This window comes from Protopterus annectens, chromosome 12.part0 (genome assembly GCF_019279795.1).
Source record: "Protopterus annectens isolate FY-2018-M chromosome 12.part0, PAN1.0, whole genome shotgun sequence".
NCBI lineage: Eukaryota > Metazoa > Chordata > Ceratodontiformes > Protopteridae > Protopterus > Protopterus annectens.
In genome coordinates, this window is record NC_056746.1 from 938,646,446 (window position 1) to 938,660,206 (window position 13,761).

The 13,761-nt window shown below is 40.5% G+C and overlaps 1 protein-coding gene across 1 annotated transcript in view; it reads right to left on the reverse strand.

Annotated features, from left to right (window-relative positions):
• The window catches only part of GNAS (GNAS complex locus), a 2,418,861-nt gene that overhangs the window by 2,033,736 nt on the left and 371,364 nt on the right, over positions 1 to 13,761 (reverse strand). The gene's annotated exons all lie outside the window — the stretch shown is intronic.

Genomic DNA, 13,761 nt, shown 5'->3' on the forward strand with positions numbered 1-13,761 from the left:
TCCCAGACACTATCGGGCGCATGGGCAGCAGCGTTAGATTTTTATGCACTTTGGGTAAGCCATAAATGATCGGTATAAGTGGTTGCTGTACCTCAAAATATTTAAACAACTTATTACCGATCATAATCTGCTCCATAGAGATAGCATGCATCCTAGGCATGTTACCCGAAATGTTGTTAAGGGGCAGGTGTACAGGGTCACGAGACTCCATAATAATGATGAACAGCTTGCAGAGGCCCTGGAGACCTTGAAAATGGATTTTCTAGATAGAGGCTACAAGGAAAAGGATATTGACAGTTGTATTACTGATGCGTATAAGGAGAGAGGGGGCAAATGCAGGCCTTATTACGCTGCTGCACCTAACACTGAAGCCATAGCTACAGAACAAAGAACAGGATTGATTAGGTTTCCTCTCACATATTCTTCTGAGGTTAGTAGTATATGTAATATTGTCAATAGGAACTGGGGCATTTTGGATAATGTAGATGAATTAAGAAATGCCATAGATACTGTTCCACACTTTTCTTTTAAAAATAACAGATCCTTGAAAAGGCATTTGTGCTACAATACTTCTACTTTTAACAAGGTTTTACAGTCAGAGAGGCATGGTACTTTTAAATGCAGGGATTTCACAGCCTGCAGGTTTATACACTTTAGTCCTACTTACATGCACCCTAATATGCACTTTAAAATAGACACAAACTTTTATGCTGATTGCAGGACTAAGAACATTGTTTATTTTAGTTACTGCACTTTCTGCCATGCTTTTTATGTAGGCATGAGTAACTCAAAGACAGGGTGCTGGAACATCAGAGAGACATTAGAAACAAGAAAGACACCAATGCCCTTGCTAAGCATATTATGTGCCATGGACAGGAACATAATTTTAAATTCCTTGTGCTAGAGATCATTCCTGAGAGTTTGAGAGGGGGAGATCTTAGGAATCGCACAGAATCTGCAGAGCAAAAATGGATTCTGTCTCTTAATGCTGATAAAATACCAGGTCTTAATGAAGTTGTCTCTCTTAAGCCTTTTTTAAAAGCTAGACCTCTCAAACACTGAGTATAGGATTGCTTTCTATACATATTTTTTACATTTATTTCTTATCTTTTTATATGTTTCATTTGCCTGTTTTCTTGTTGTGACATTTTTCTCTTAGATAAGTGATGCTTTTATCACAGCTTTAATTGACTAATTAACTTATGGTATTTAACTGCATTTGTTACTAGTTTAGAACAGTCTGATGAAGCGGTGAGAGCACACTGTGAAAGCGCTTACTCTCTTTTGTGTGCATTAAAGTTTATTGTTTTACCTTCAGCTGTGTTAGCTTCGGTACTTTTTTGTTTTTCTTAGTAGTTACTTGTGACTGTACCGATCTATTTTTATTCTCAGCATACTTTTTGCACTTCTTTGCAATTAAAGCTGATGACTTGTAACAAGAAATTCACAGTTAAACAGTGGCACTGTCAAAGAATGTGACAATGTTTTTCAGACTACAAAATACACTGCACAGAAACTATTTACACGACTGGATCTACAGTTCCATAAGAGGGCCTGCTGTTACTCGGAAAGCTGTCAACATCAGCAGCAGTACCAATTCTGCGCATAAGGAAGGTATTCCAGGTTTTTAATAAGCTATATTTTCAGGGTTTTCTGGGGCTACCACGTGCCTTGGCAATAACTGGCCATTTGCAAAACAAAAAAAAAAAGTTTTCAATCAGCCTCTTGAATAGTACAACTTTTAGTGCCTCAGATGTATTTTGTAAAGGAGCAAAAGATTTCTCTCCAAAACAGTTAAGGGGTTTTACTGCATGTTTAAGGATGAAAGGACAATTCCGGGTTCATGCAAACCTGTGATATATAAATTGACTCCCATGACGGATTACCACTGTGATTTCACCGCTCATCTGTCCTGTGCAGAATATAAACATTTTATGTTGATCTATAATTAGAGCATCAGTAGATGGAATTCATGTTTCTGTAAGAAATAACAAGATAAGCCTGGCTTCAACCATGTGTTGTGATCTTAAGAAGACAAGATTTAGCTGCAGGACTGTCTATATTTAGTTACTGGCTTCTAATATGTATACAAACATGAATAACCTCTCTAACACTGTTTATCTGAAATTGCATATACTAATTTTTCCATTTTGAAAATGGAACTGTGAACACTGTGTACACACATATATATATATATATATATATATATATATATATATATATATATATATATGTATACATTCAGTGAATATAAAAAGTGTACACACCCCTGTTAAAATGCCAGGTGTTTGTGATATAAAACAATGACACCACAATAAATCATTTCAAAACTTTTCCCACCTTTAATGTGACCTATAACCTGTACAATTCAATTGAAAAACAAATCTGTTAGGGGAAAAATATAAAAAATAAAAAACGTACAATAAGCTGGTTGCATAAGTGTGCACACCCTTAAACTAATAATTTGTTGAAGCACCTTTCAATTTAATTACTGGCATCATTATTGGTTCTTTTATCCTGCAGAGTCTAGCCTTCTAATGCACATTAAGTCAGAGTCTTCAACCCTCTCCTAGATCCTCCTTTTCAAGTATGCATATGCCCATGTCCCTGTGCAGCCCCTTTAAGTAAATTATTTTATTTTTTCCATTTTATTTTTTCAAAAGCATGTTAATAAAGTGAGCGTTCATTATGTACATGCCAGTACTCTGAAGTACTTCTCACACAATGGAGTTTTCTCTTTTGTCACCGTTGTGTGACCTCACAGTAGGTGCATATTAGTCAGAGAGTACTGCTTGTGCCCACCCAACATGGAAGATGCAGGAGTGCTTGCCACATGGATTCTGACAGCCTCTCACTTTTTATTTTGTACAAGTCTTTATTAAGGCATTCTTATCAATAAAACCAAACCCCACTAGCTCTAGATATGACATTTCACATTTTTATGGGCTCATTAATACAGCAAAATTACAACTTAACTGTCCAGAATTTCACAGAATGTCTAGATTTGTGCCTCATATGTTTGGTGTGTTCCTTATTAGAATGTTAACAGAAGAAGAAAGGGTGCAAACAGAAAAAACTTTGGAAAGGGCATGTTCAGGTACATGTATACTATGCCAAGAAAATATAAAATATTAGGTATTACAATAGTAGAATTGGGCCAAATAACAGTAGTAGATACAAGATGGAAAATGTGTATAGACTAATAGCTTCATATGAAATATGACAAAAAAAAAGAGAAACAATGTTTAGAAGTATACCTAATTATGTCTGTGTTAACATGTATAAAATAACAGGTGACTTTAAGTGTAATTTGAGAAATAAAAAGAATAGTTGCGATGTTAAAATGGTTACTGAAATTATAAAAAGTGGAAAATTAAAAATATGAAAAAATAAACACTGGACTTACAAAAGAAATGACATTAAGACATAAATTGATTATTTCTGATATCAGAAGGCCTAAAATTATACAAAAAGGAATTAAATATAATAGGTTCTCTAATCATGTGGTGTTTTGGATAAGAATTCAGGAAAATGAGGAATACATTAAAATAGGAAAAGGCACAAAAAGAGTAAATGAAAAAGAGTTGGATTCAGGAGAAAGAAAAAAAAAATACAGAATTATGGCAACAACATATCAGTATGAGAGATTTTTACGAAACTGGACAATATGGTGTATTCAATCAAAGAGCAATACAAAAATATTTTAGAATGTATAGAAAAGAAAAGGAAAAAAAGAAAAAAAATCGAAAACAAATTATTAAGTCAAGAAATATTTAAATTCTTGATAGAGAAGAAAAAATCATTTTATGAAAACGAATTACATAGAGGAAATCAGTATAATGTTAATAAGTTGGTATACATGCAAAAGTACAGTTTTGTACCTACCATAAATGTAGATGTTCGAGTGCTAATACAGCTGCAGTCACATGGGTTTTCCTGCCGTCAGGCAGGTCCTCGGTCGGCCGAATTCCAAAGTCTAGGTCCGGCGTCGGATGTCGTCGCTTCTTCCCTGACGTCAGTGCGACAGGGGTATAAAGGAACCAGCCGACGACATTTTCTTCAGTTTTTCTTGCCCCAGATGTCAGGTGCCCCCAGAAGGAAGGCAAAACATAAATTTATGTAATAATGCAATGCAATATAATCAAAAAACAGTAGTTGCAAGCAAATAAACCATAAAAGAATACCCCAATGAGGTTGTATGAGGAGGTGTTAGCCATTAGACCTGTCCCAAGAGGGGAAGGAGGGAGGGAAACCTGGACTGCAGCTGTATTAGCACTCGAACATCTACATTTATGGTAGGTACAAAACTGTACTATGTTCATCGTGCATACAGCTGCAGTCATAACAGATGGGTAGAATCCCAAAGCTAAAAAAGGGGTGGTAGGCACTAAGTGGAACTTGGAGGAGCCAGGATGCCCTGCAAGACTGCAGTGGCAAAGCCCGCTCTAGATTTGGAGTATAATGGTAGGTGATAGTGCTTGGAGAAAGTATGTACAGAACTCCAAGTGGCTGCTTCCAAAATATCTTTGGTAGGAACCCCTCTGAGGAAAGCTGCAAAGGTAGCTGTGGCCCTTATGGAGTGAGATCTGATGCCTGTAGGTACAGTTTTACCATGAAAAGAGTAACAAAAGCATATGCAGTGGGCTATCCATTTTGAGATTGTCTGTTTGGAAATAGGCTTCCCTTGAGCACCTGTAGCATAGGACACAAAGAGTTGCTCTGATTTTCTGAAAGGCTTTGTTCTGTCCAAATAATAATGGCGCTGTCTGTGAATGTCCAAGGAATGTAGTAGTCTCTCCCCTTTGTTTTGTGGATTAGGGTAAAAGGTAGGTAAGTGGATAGCCTGATTCAAGGCTACCCTGGATACTACCTTTGGAATAAAGGAAGGATTGGTTCATAAGGAAACTCTGTCCTGATGGAAAATGATGAAAGGCTGCACAGCAGTGAGGGCTTGTAGTTCCGAAACCCTGCGTGCTGAGGTGATAGCCAGAAGGAAGGCTGTTTTCCATGACAAATATTGCAGTTCTGTTGAAGCAGCTGGCTCAAAAAGAGGCAGGGTCAGTTTTTCTAGAATGAAATTGAGGTCCCAAGCAGGTACTGGTTGCTTCCTTGGGGGTTTTATATTCTTAGCCCCTCTGAGGAACTGTCTTAAGAGGGGGTGAGAGAATAAAGGAGGATCAGTGTTGTATTCTGCAGAAATGGCTGAGGCATGGATTTTGATGGAGGAGAATGAAAGTCCACTGCTTAGCATCTCAGCTAGGTACTGTAAAATTTGAGGTAAATTCAGTATTCCAGGATTCTGACCCTTTTTCTGATTCCAGGCACAAAACCGTTTCCATTTTATGGAGTAGGCTTTTCTAGTAGAAGGCCTTCTGGCCTCCAAAATGACATCCTGCACCTCCTTAGAGAGTAGGGTCTGTTGTGAATTTAAGGAATCCTCCATGCGGCTAGACTGAGTGTTTTCAGCTGACTGTGAAGAGTTTTGAAGTTGTGCTGAGTCAGTTGAAGAGGCATTAGAGGCAGGATCCATGGTGGGGAATGCGTCAGGCTCCTCAGGAGTGGGTACCAGTGTTGTCTTGGCCAGTCTGGAGCAATGAGAATCATCTTTGGTCTGCCTGCTCTGGCTTTTAATAGAACTTTGGGCAGCAGAGGAAGAGGTGGAAAGGCCTAAACTGTCATTGTTGTCCAACTAAAAGAGAGTGCGTCCACTTTCCAGGCCTGTGGATGAAAGGTCCTTGAGCAGAATTTTGTCAATTGGTAATTTCTGTGGGAGGCAAAGAGATCTATGTCTGGCCTTCCCCATGCTTGAATTATCTTTGTAAAAACCTGAGGATGCAACTTCCATTCGTGTGGATCTGTCATATTTCTGCTCAGGTTGTCTGCCAGCGTGTTTTCCTTGCCTGGCAGGAACTGTGCTTGAAGTTGGATTTGTAATTCCAGAGCCATGTTCCAAAGAGACATGGCTAGCCTGCATAGGGGATATGAATGGGTTCCTCCCTGTTTGTTTATGTACCACATCACTGTGGTGTTGTCTGTCCTTATCAATAACTGGCCTGGATGCAGTAGGTCTTTGAAAGCCATAATAGCATTTATGACTGCTATCATTTCCTTTTGATTGATGTGTAGGTGCTTTTCTTTTTGTGATCATTTGCCCTGATTGCACCGATCTGTCATGTGCGCTCCCCAGGCGTAGTCCGAGGCGTCTGTTGTGATGACTCGATTTGCTTGAGGCTTGCAGAATGGGAGACCTATGTTTCTTTGGCATGCTTGAGCCCACCACAGAAATTCCTTTTGAAGACATGGAATCAGTGGTATAATTGTTTCCAAACTGTGGCTGTGTTGAGACCATAAGTTTTTTAGGTACCATTGAAGTTTCCTCATATGCAGCTTTGCACATGGGATTAGCAGGATGCAAGATGCCATGAATCCCAGAGCCTGCAGGATTTTCCTTGCAGTCAGCCTGGTGAAAGTTGCCAGTTTTCTGAAGTATTGAGTTAGTTGCCCTTGTTTCTCTGGCGTGAGGTAGGCAATCTGGGTGTTTGTATTCAAGCTGGCACCCAGGAAAATTATTGTTTGAGAGGGTATTAGTCTTGATTTCTTTTTGTTGACTGTGTATCCCAGAGAATTCAACAACATTATTACAAAGGCCAGGTGCTTCAGAAGTATGTGTTTGCTGTCCGCTTGGATCAGGCAGTCGTCCAAATATGGGTATATTTGTATTCCTTGAAGTCTGCAGAAGGCAATTACTGATGCCAGGCATTTCGTGAACACTCTGGGTGCAGTAGATAAGCCAAAGGGCAATGCAGAGAATTGATAATGGGTTGAACCTGCAAGAAATCTGAAGTATCTTCTGCAATCTTGTCCGATTGGGACATGCAGGTATGCCTCCTTGAGGTCCAATGTTACCAGCCAAGACTCCTTGCCCAGCATGGGAAGAAGCTGCTGTAATGTGAGCATCTTGAATTTTGGTACAAGTAAATATGTGTTTAGGATGGATAGGTCCAAAATAGGTCTCCAATCTTTTGCCCTTCCTTGGTATCAAGAATAGTCTGGAATAAAAACCTTGACCCTGTTCTTGTGCAGGTACCTCTTGAATAGCTTTCATGTCCATGAGATCTGAAATTTGTTTTTGTGCCTCTGCCCTTTGATTGTGTGGCAGGTTTGGCATGCCTCTCATTTTTGGAAGGGTGTGAAAGTGGAATCTGTAGCCTCTGTCTATAATGTCCAGGATCCATTTGTCTTTTGTGACAATATGCCAATTTTTCAAAAATAATGCCAGTTTTCCACCTAAAGGTGCTGCCATTTGAGCCTTGCTTGGCATGCAAAGGGGAAAGTCATTGGTTCTGCTTTCTGAATGGCTGTGAACTATCCTCACCACCTCTTGGTGTAGGTGCTTGCCATTGTCTGCCTCTAAATGATCCTTGAGATTGCCCTCTACCCCTTGGGCGCCTGTATCTACCTCTTTGAGGTCTGTCCGTGGCTGGAAAGGACCAATTTTTTGAAGGCCAATTTCTACTGAAACGTGGAGGTTGTACCTGTAGGAAATCTTTCACTGCTTGCATTGATTTTGCATTTTCCTCCATTTTCTTTAATACCTCCTCAGCTTTAACACCAAACAATACATCTTTTTGAAGAGGTGCATCTAGTAATTTTGCTTTGACATGATCTGGTAAGGTTTGCTCTTTGAGCCAAGCATGTCTACATATGACTGATCCTGTAACAGCAGCTCTACATGAGGCCTCTAAAGCATCAAAACCACATTGCAAGGTATGTTTACCCACTTGCTCTGCACTATGCAACAAATCCTGCAACTCCTTCAAGTCTGGTTGTTCAGGTTGTGACATTTTGCTTTTCAACTGAGATAACAAAAACTGTTGATACTTTAACATATGGAACTGACAGTGTAATGCCCTCATGGTTAAGGTGGCCGAGGTGTATACCTTTTTCCCCCACCTTTCTAAAGCTCTGGAATCTCTCTGAAGGTAATGGATTTTTGGCAGTGGAGGCCTTAATTCCCTTGGGATCCTGTGAAATAGTTTCTGGGTCAGCCGCATGGCTTTTGTATAGGAATTGGTGTGAATCAGGAACCCGGTAATACCTGTCAGGCTTGACTGGAGCTATAGGTAAAGAATCTGGGTTAAGGCTGGCCTCTGAATACACATCATCTAGTATGTCTAAGACAGGAGGTATAGCCAGAGGCCTGTGCTGAGGGAGCAAGAGGAAATCCCTGAGCCTTTTCTTGGAGTCTGAATACTCTTGGCCTTCCCAGTGTAAGTGTTCCCTCAAGGTATGCAAGGTTTCCCCAAAAGAGTAATCCTCAGGGGGGGAGACAGAGGGAATGGACTCCTCTGCATCAGAATCGTCAAAAGGGGAGTATGAATGTTCCTGATCCTCAGAATGTTCTGAAGTAATGGAGGCCTGGTCCGAGGAAGGGTATTCTTCCTCCACTCTGGGCCTTTTGTCCGAGGGGGGTTGAGAACCCCTGATAAGAGTAATCAAATCCTCAGCCATTTTGAGCATCTGCTTTTTAGGCATGGGGCCTTGAGAGGGGCCCTGTAGAGCTTGTCTTTTAGTATGCATGGCTGCTTTAGATTTAGTGAAAGCCTTAATGGAAAAAGAAGAAGAAGGCCTGAAGACACCTTGAGAGGTGGCAGGCCTGTCTAAACTCTGAGTTTCCCCGCCAAGAGTGGCTTCGGTATCTGTAGTCGGGGTGTGGGCCGAAGAGCCTGCGACCTCGGGCACAGAAGACACCGCTAATGAAGTGTCATCGGTAGTCAGGGGCTGCGTAGGCACCTCGCTGAGAACCGGAGCATCTGTAGTCGGCTTTAGCGTGGTGTCGGTAGAAGTCACGGACCTCATATGTCGGTCCTTATCTTTGCGTCTTTTACTCAAAACTGGAGTCGGAGTATCCGACGACATAATGTAATTAAACTTTTTGCCAAAATAGTGTTGGGTGAACTCCGCCCGACGCTTAATAGTGCGTCTGTTGAATGTAGCACAAAATCTACAGGCCGAGATGTCGTGGTCTGGGCCTAAGCAAGGAATGCAGAGGGAATGGAAATCCTTATGCGGTATTTGCTTCCCACATGAAATGCAATTATTAACTTTGTCTGACATTGGTCTGAGGCAAGAAAAGTTTCCCCAATGGGGTACTTAGCTTTCAAGAAGTCTTCGGTTGCAAAATATTCGTACTCTCAGGAGCTGGCCGACCGGCACTTGCGAACTGCTTCTGCTTCGGGCACCGCACGGCAAGAAAGACTGAAGAAAATGGCGTTGGCTGGTTCCTTTATACCCCTGTCGCACTGACGTCAGGGAAGAAGCGACGACATCCGATGCCGGACCTAGACTTTGGAATTCGGCCGACCGAGGACCCGCCTGACGGCAGGAAAACCCATCTGTTATGACTGCAGCTGTATGCACGATGAACATCATATTGCTTACAAGGAAAAAAGTAGAAGCACCATACTTATGCAAAACAGTACAAGAAGGAAAGATAATAAGAGAATTTAAAAATATGAAGGGAAACAAGTTAAAAATGGGGAGAAATATATGAAATAATTAAAGAATATGTATGCAATTTATGTAGTAAAAATATATAATAATCATTAATTTTGTATCCTGAAAAAGGCTTGAAACTGTCTCAATATGTTCTACGGCATTGTAATGTCCCTTTCTGGTTTTGTCAGGTATAAAAGAATGTCATCTGCAAACACAGTCAGCTTTTCTTGACTACCACACCAATAATATCCTTGAATTTTCGAGTGCCTTATTTTCTTTGCCACTGGCTCTAAATATAATGCAAATAACAAAGTGGAGAGAGTACACCCCTGCCTGGTTCCTCTGCTCAAGCAGAGATTATCAGAGAGACCCCACTCACTTTAATTTTCACCTCCGATGCCTCATATATCCTCCTAATCAACCTTATAATTTTATTAGGGAATGCAAATGCTTCCACTGCTCTTCTCATAAAATCCCAGCTTACTCTATCAAATGTTTTCTCTGCATCAAGACCCACCAACAGCAGTAGTATTTTCTTACTTGCTGCTTACCTCTAGATCATCAGTGTTCTGTTAATGTTGTCAAATGTTTGTCTCCCCTCCACAAAATCATACTGATTCATATCTATCAATTCTGACATCACTTTTGCCATTCTTTTAGCCATTGTAGATGGAAACACTTTATAGTTATGGTTTAGTATTGAAATGGGCCTGTATGAAGCTGGATCTGATGGATCTTTACCCTCTTTAGGTATTACAGCTACCACCGCTTTCTTCCAGGATGTTAGTACTTCTCCTCCTCCTAAAATACTGTCAAAACCTTCCAAATATTTATCATTTTTTCCCTCCTAGCTGCTCTTGTTGTTCTGTAAAATTTCCCCTAGTTTTCAATATTTTAACATTTGTCAGTCCTAAATAATTCTTGTTACTTCTTAACCATATCTCCTTTTATTTTATTTCCATCTTATTTTTAAACTCCATTTTAATTTGATCCCACTCCCTAGCTATATTATCAGAATAAATGTCTATCTTTTCTAATAGCTCCAGAATAATTTCCAGTATCCATTCCTTAAATTCCTCTCTTTTCAACAAATAGGTGGGAAAGCACCAGTGTCTCATTTTTATTTCATTACCCTTTGTTTTATTTTAGTTATTACTGGCGCATGATCTGAAACAGTTACTGGGTGTATATTAAGACCTTCCATTAAATGCACAAGTTGCTGTGAACTGTAAATTCTGGCTAGCCTAGTCCAGTTTTTGTATCTTGGGGAAATAATATGTAAATTTACTCCAAGCTCCTAGTACTAAACTCGCATCTTCCATGCCAAATATTTTCATAATTTTCTTTAAAAATCTACCCTCCTTTGTTATATTTTCCCTTCTGGGCTCCCCCAGACACATCTTCACTACTGCAAATCAAATTCCAGTCCCCACCTATAAGTAATATCCCTTACTGAAAGCTGATTATTTCTCCCAGAATTTTCTTAAGCTCCATTATATCAGTTTTAGGAGGATGTAAATACATGCCAGTGTAATCCTCCTGCCTTAAAATAAATTAAAGGCCAACAAAATTACAGTTAATTGAATTGTTAAATAACAAGCCACACCACAGGTATTTTAATTTATCTATGAAAGAAAAAGAGGGTTTTGACAGCATGATTAATATTGATAATATTTTAATAACTAAAGCAGATAAAGGGGCTGCCTTGGTGTACTGTTAATGCTGTGTTTTGCTGTGTTTGTTTCTATTGATTAAACGGCTTTGGTTTTTGTTCCTTCACTGTCCTTTAATTTAACAGTTGGAAAGGTTTGTACTGTTTTTTTTTAATCCTCATCCCTTGCCAGCAGCTCCTTAATAATACAAATCTACCATTACTGCCTTTTTTATCTTCTTCTGTTATTATTGGAGCTCCTCTTGCAATTAATATAAATACTCCTCTCTCCCTTTGCCCCAGGTATTCCACTGAATAACCATCCTGAAAACCTTTCCTCATCAAATTCATATGTTTAATTCTTTCCAAGTGCGTCTCCTGTAGCACAGCTATTTGCATTCTACATTTTTAATATAGTTCACTATTCTTTCTTTTTTGTAATTATCTGTGAGACTATTCATGTTTAAAGACATTACAGAAAGCCTCATATTCTTGAAAGATTATTATTCCCACCTTTTAAGTATACCAGCTTTTTTGTTACGTGCATATATTCTTTGGCAGGTTGGTAACTAACTATGATGTTAAAACAGGACATTAGAAGGAAAGTTTGTTTTAAACAGTGAGAGTATTTCAGGTTTCTTGTCATATGCAGAGGATATTATCGTAGCAAAATATGAAGGTTGTATTTTGTAGAATGATTAGACGTGTTTGTGATTGTTTGGGGGAATTAGGTTTAGAATAAGCCAGTGTCTGTATCAGAGAGGTTGTGTGGTAATTCCAGTGTGATTTTGGTACAGGTTGTATCAATACATGAGTATGGATAAGTACTGTGGGAGTTATGGCAACAAGGAGAAAAATTCTAGTAGCAGGTATAGTGATGCACATGGATCAAAATTCATCAAGATATAGCTGTTCAGCAGAGGCTGTAGTCCAATGAGGTAAGTAGTTTGTTTTCAGATGTGTTGCAAATGTTTTCTTTGGAGGGTGTTTTGACATCTACATATTCAGAAGAAGCTAATGGCTAAGCTTTAAAGAGTTGCCCCTGCAATCATTACAGGAAGTAATACAGTCTTGAATGTGTAGGAAAGTACAGTTGTGTACACTTACCATAAACGTAGATGTTCGAGTGTATTCTCTGTTGCACTCATCACATTTGGGTTATCCTGCCAGGGGTAGCCCTCAGTCGGCCCAAATACCAGAGGATTAGTATTTCTGCGTCGGTTGCTGTCGCTCCAGGACTGACGTCAGGTCATCAGTGGTAGAAAATTAGACAGCCGACGCCATTACATCAGTTTTTCTTGCCCTGTCAGGAGCCCCCAAATAGGGAGCTAGGTTATGGTGGAAGAACACCACCAGTAGAAAGTAAATACAAAAGATTCCCTGTAAGGAGAGAGGGCGGGAGACAGAGAGAGAGAGAGAGAGAAAGACAAGGGGGATGGAGGGGGGGGAAACCAGGACTGCAACAGTGAATACACTCAAACATCTACATTTATGGTAAGTGTACACAACTGTACTATGTTCTTTGTGTTTCACTGCTGCAGTCATCACATTTGGGTTGAATCCCAAAACTGAAGAAAAGGGTGGAGGCAGTCAAGAAGACTGGGGGCTGGCTAGGATGCCCTGCAAGACTGCAGTGGCAAAGCCTGCCCTGGATTTGGAGAGAACAGGCAGGTGGTAATGCTTGGTGAAGGTATGAACAGAAGTCCATGTTGCAGCCTCCAGGATGTCCCTGGTGGGGACCCCTCTGGGAAAAGCTGCAGAGGTGGAGATTGCTTTGGTGGAATGTATCCTGACCCCCTTAGGGGGCGGTTTCCCATGCTGTTTGTAGCAGAAATGGATGCATATCCATTTGGAGATTGTTTGTTTGGATATGGCCTTGCCCTCTGCCCCTGCTGCAAAGCTGACTAGCAATTGATCAGATTTTCTAAAAGATTTAGTCCTGTCCAGATAGAATCTGAGCTGTCTGTGCACATCTAGAGAGTGCAGAATCATTTTCCCCTTGTTTTGTGGGTTAGGGAAAAAGGTGGGCAAATGAATGGATTGGTTGATAGCCACACTGGACACCACTTTAGGCATGGGTTAGTCCTGAGGGAGACCCTGTCAGCATGGAAAATGATGAAGGGCTCTCCAGCCATGAGTGCTTGTAGCTCTGATACTCTTCTAGCTGAAGTGATGGCCAGAAGCAAGGCTGTCTTCCAAGAGAGGAATTCTGACTCTGTTGAAACTGCAGGTTCAAGGGGGGGGGGGCTGTGAGCTTTTCCAACACAAAGTTATGGTCCCAAGCTGGGGTAGGAGCTCTTCTGGGTGGCCTTAAATTGTTAGCCCCTCTTAGGAACTGTTTTGATGAGAGGGTGTGAGAAGAGAGGTGGCTCTGTGCTGTAATAAGCAGAGATGGCAGAGGCATGAATTTTAATAGAAGAGAAGGATAGACCCCTGTGTAGTAGGTCTGCTAGGTAATCCAGGATGAGAGGTAGGGAGGGCTGTGCCGTTCTGGCTCCCTTAGCCTGGATCCAGGTAAAAAAACCTTTTCCACTTGTCAGCATAGGATTTTCTAGTGCTGGGGCGTCTGGCCTCACATATAACATATAGGACTTGTTTGCTTAGGCTGGCAG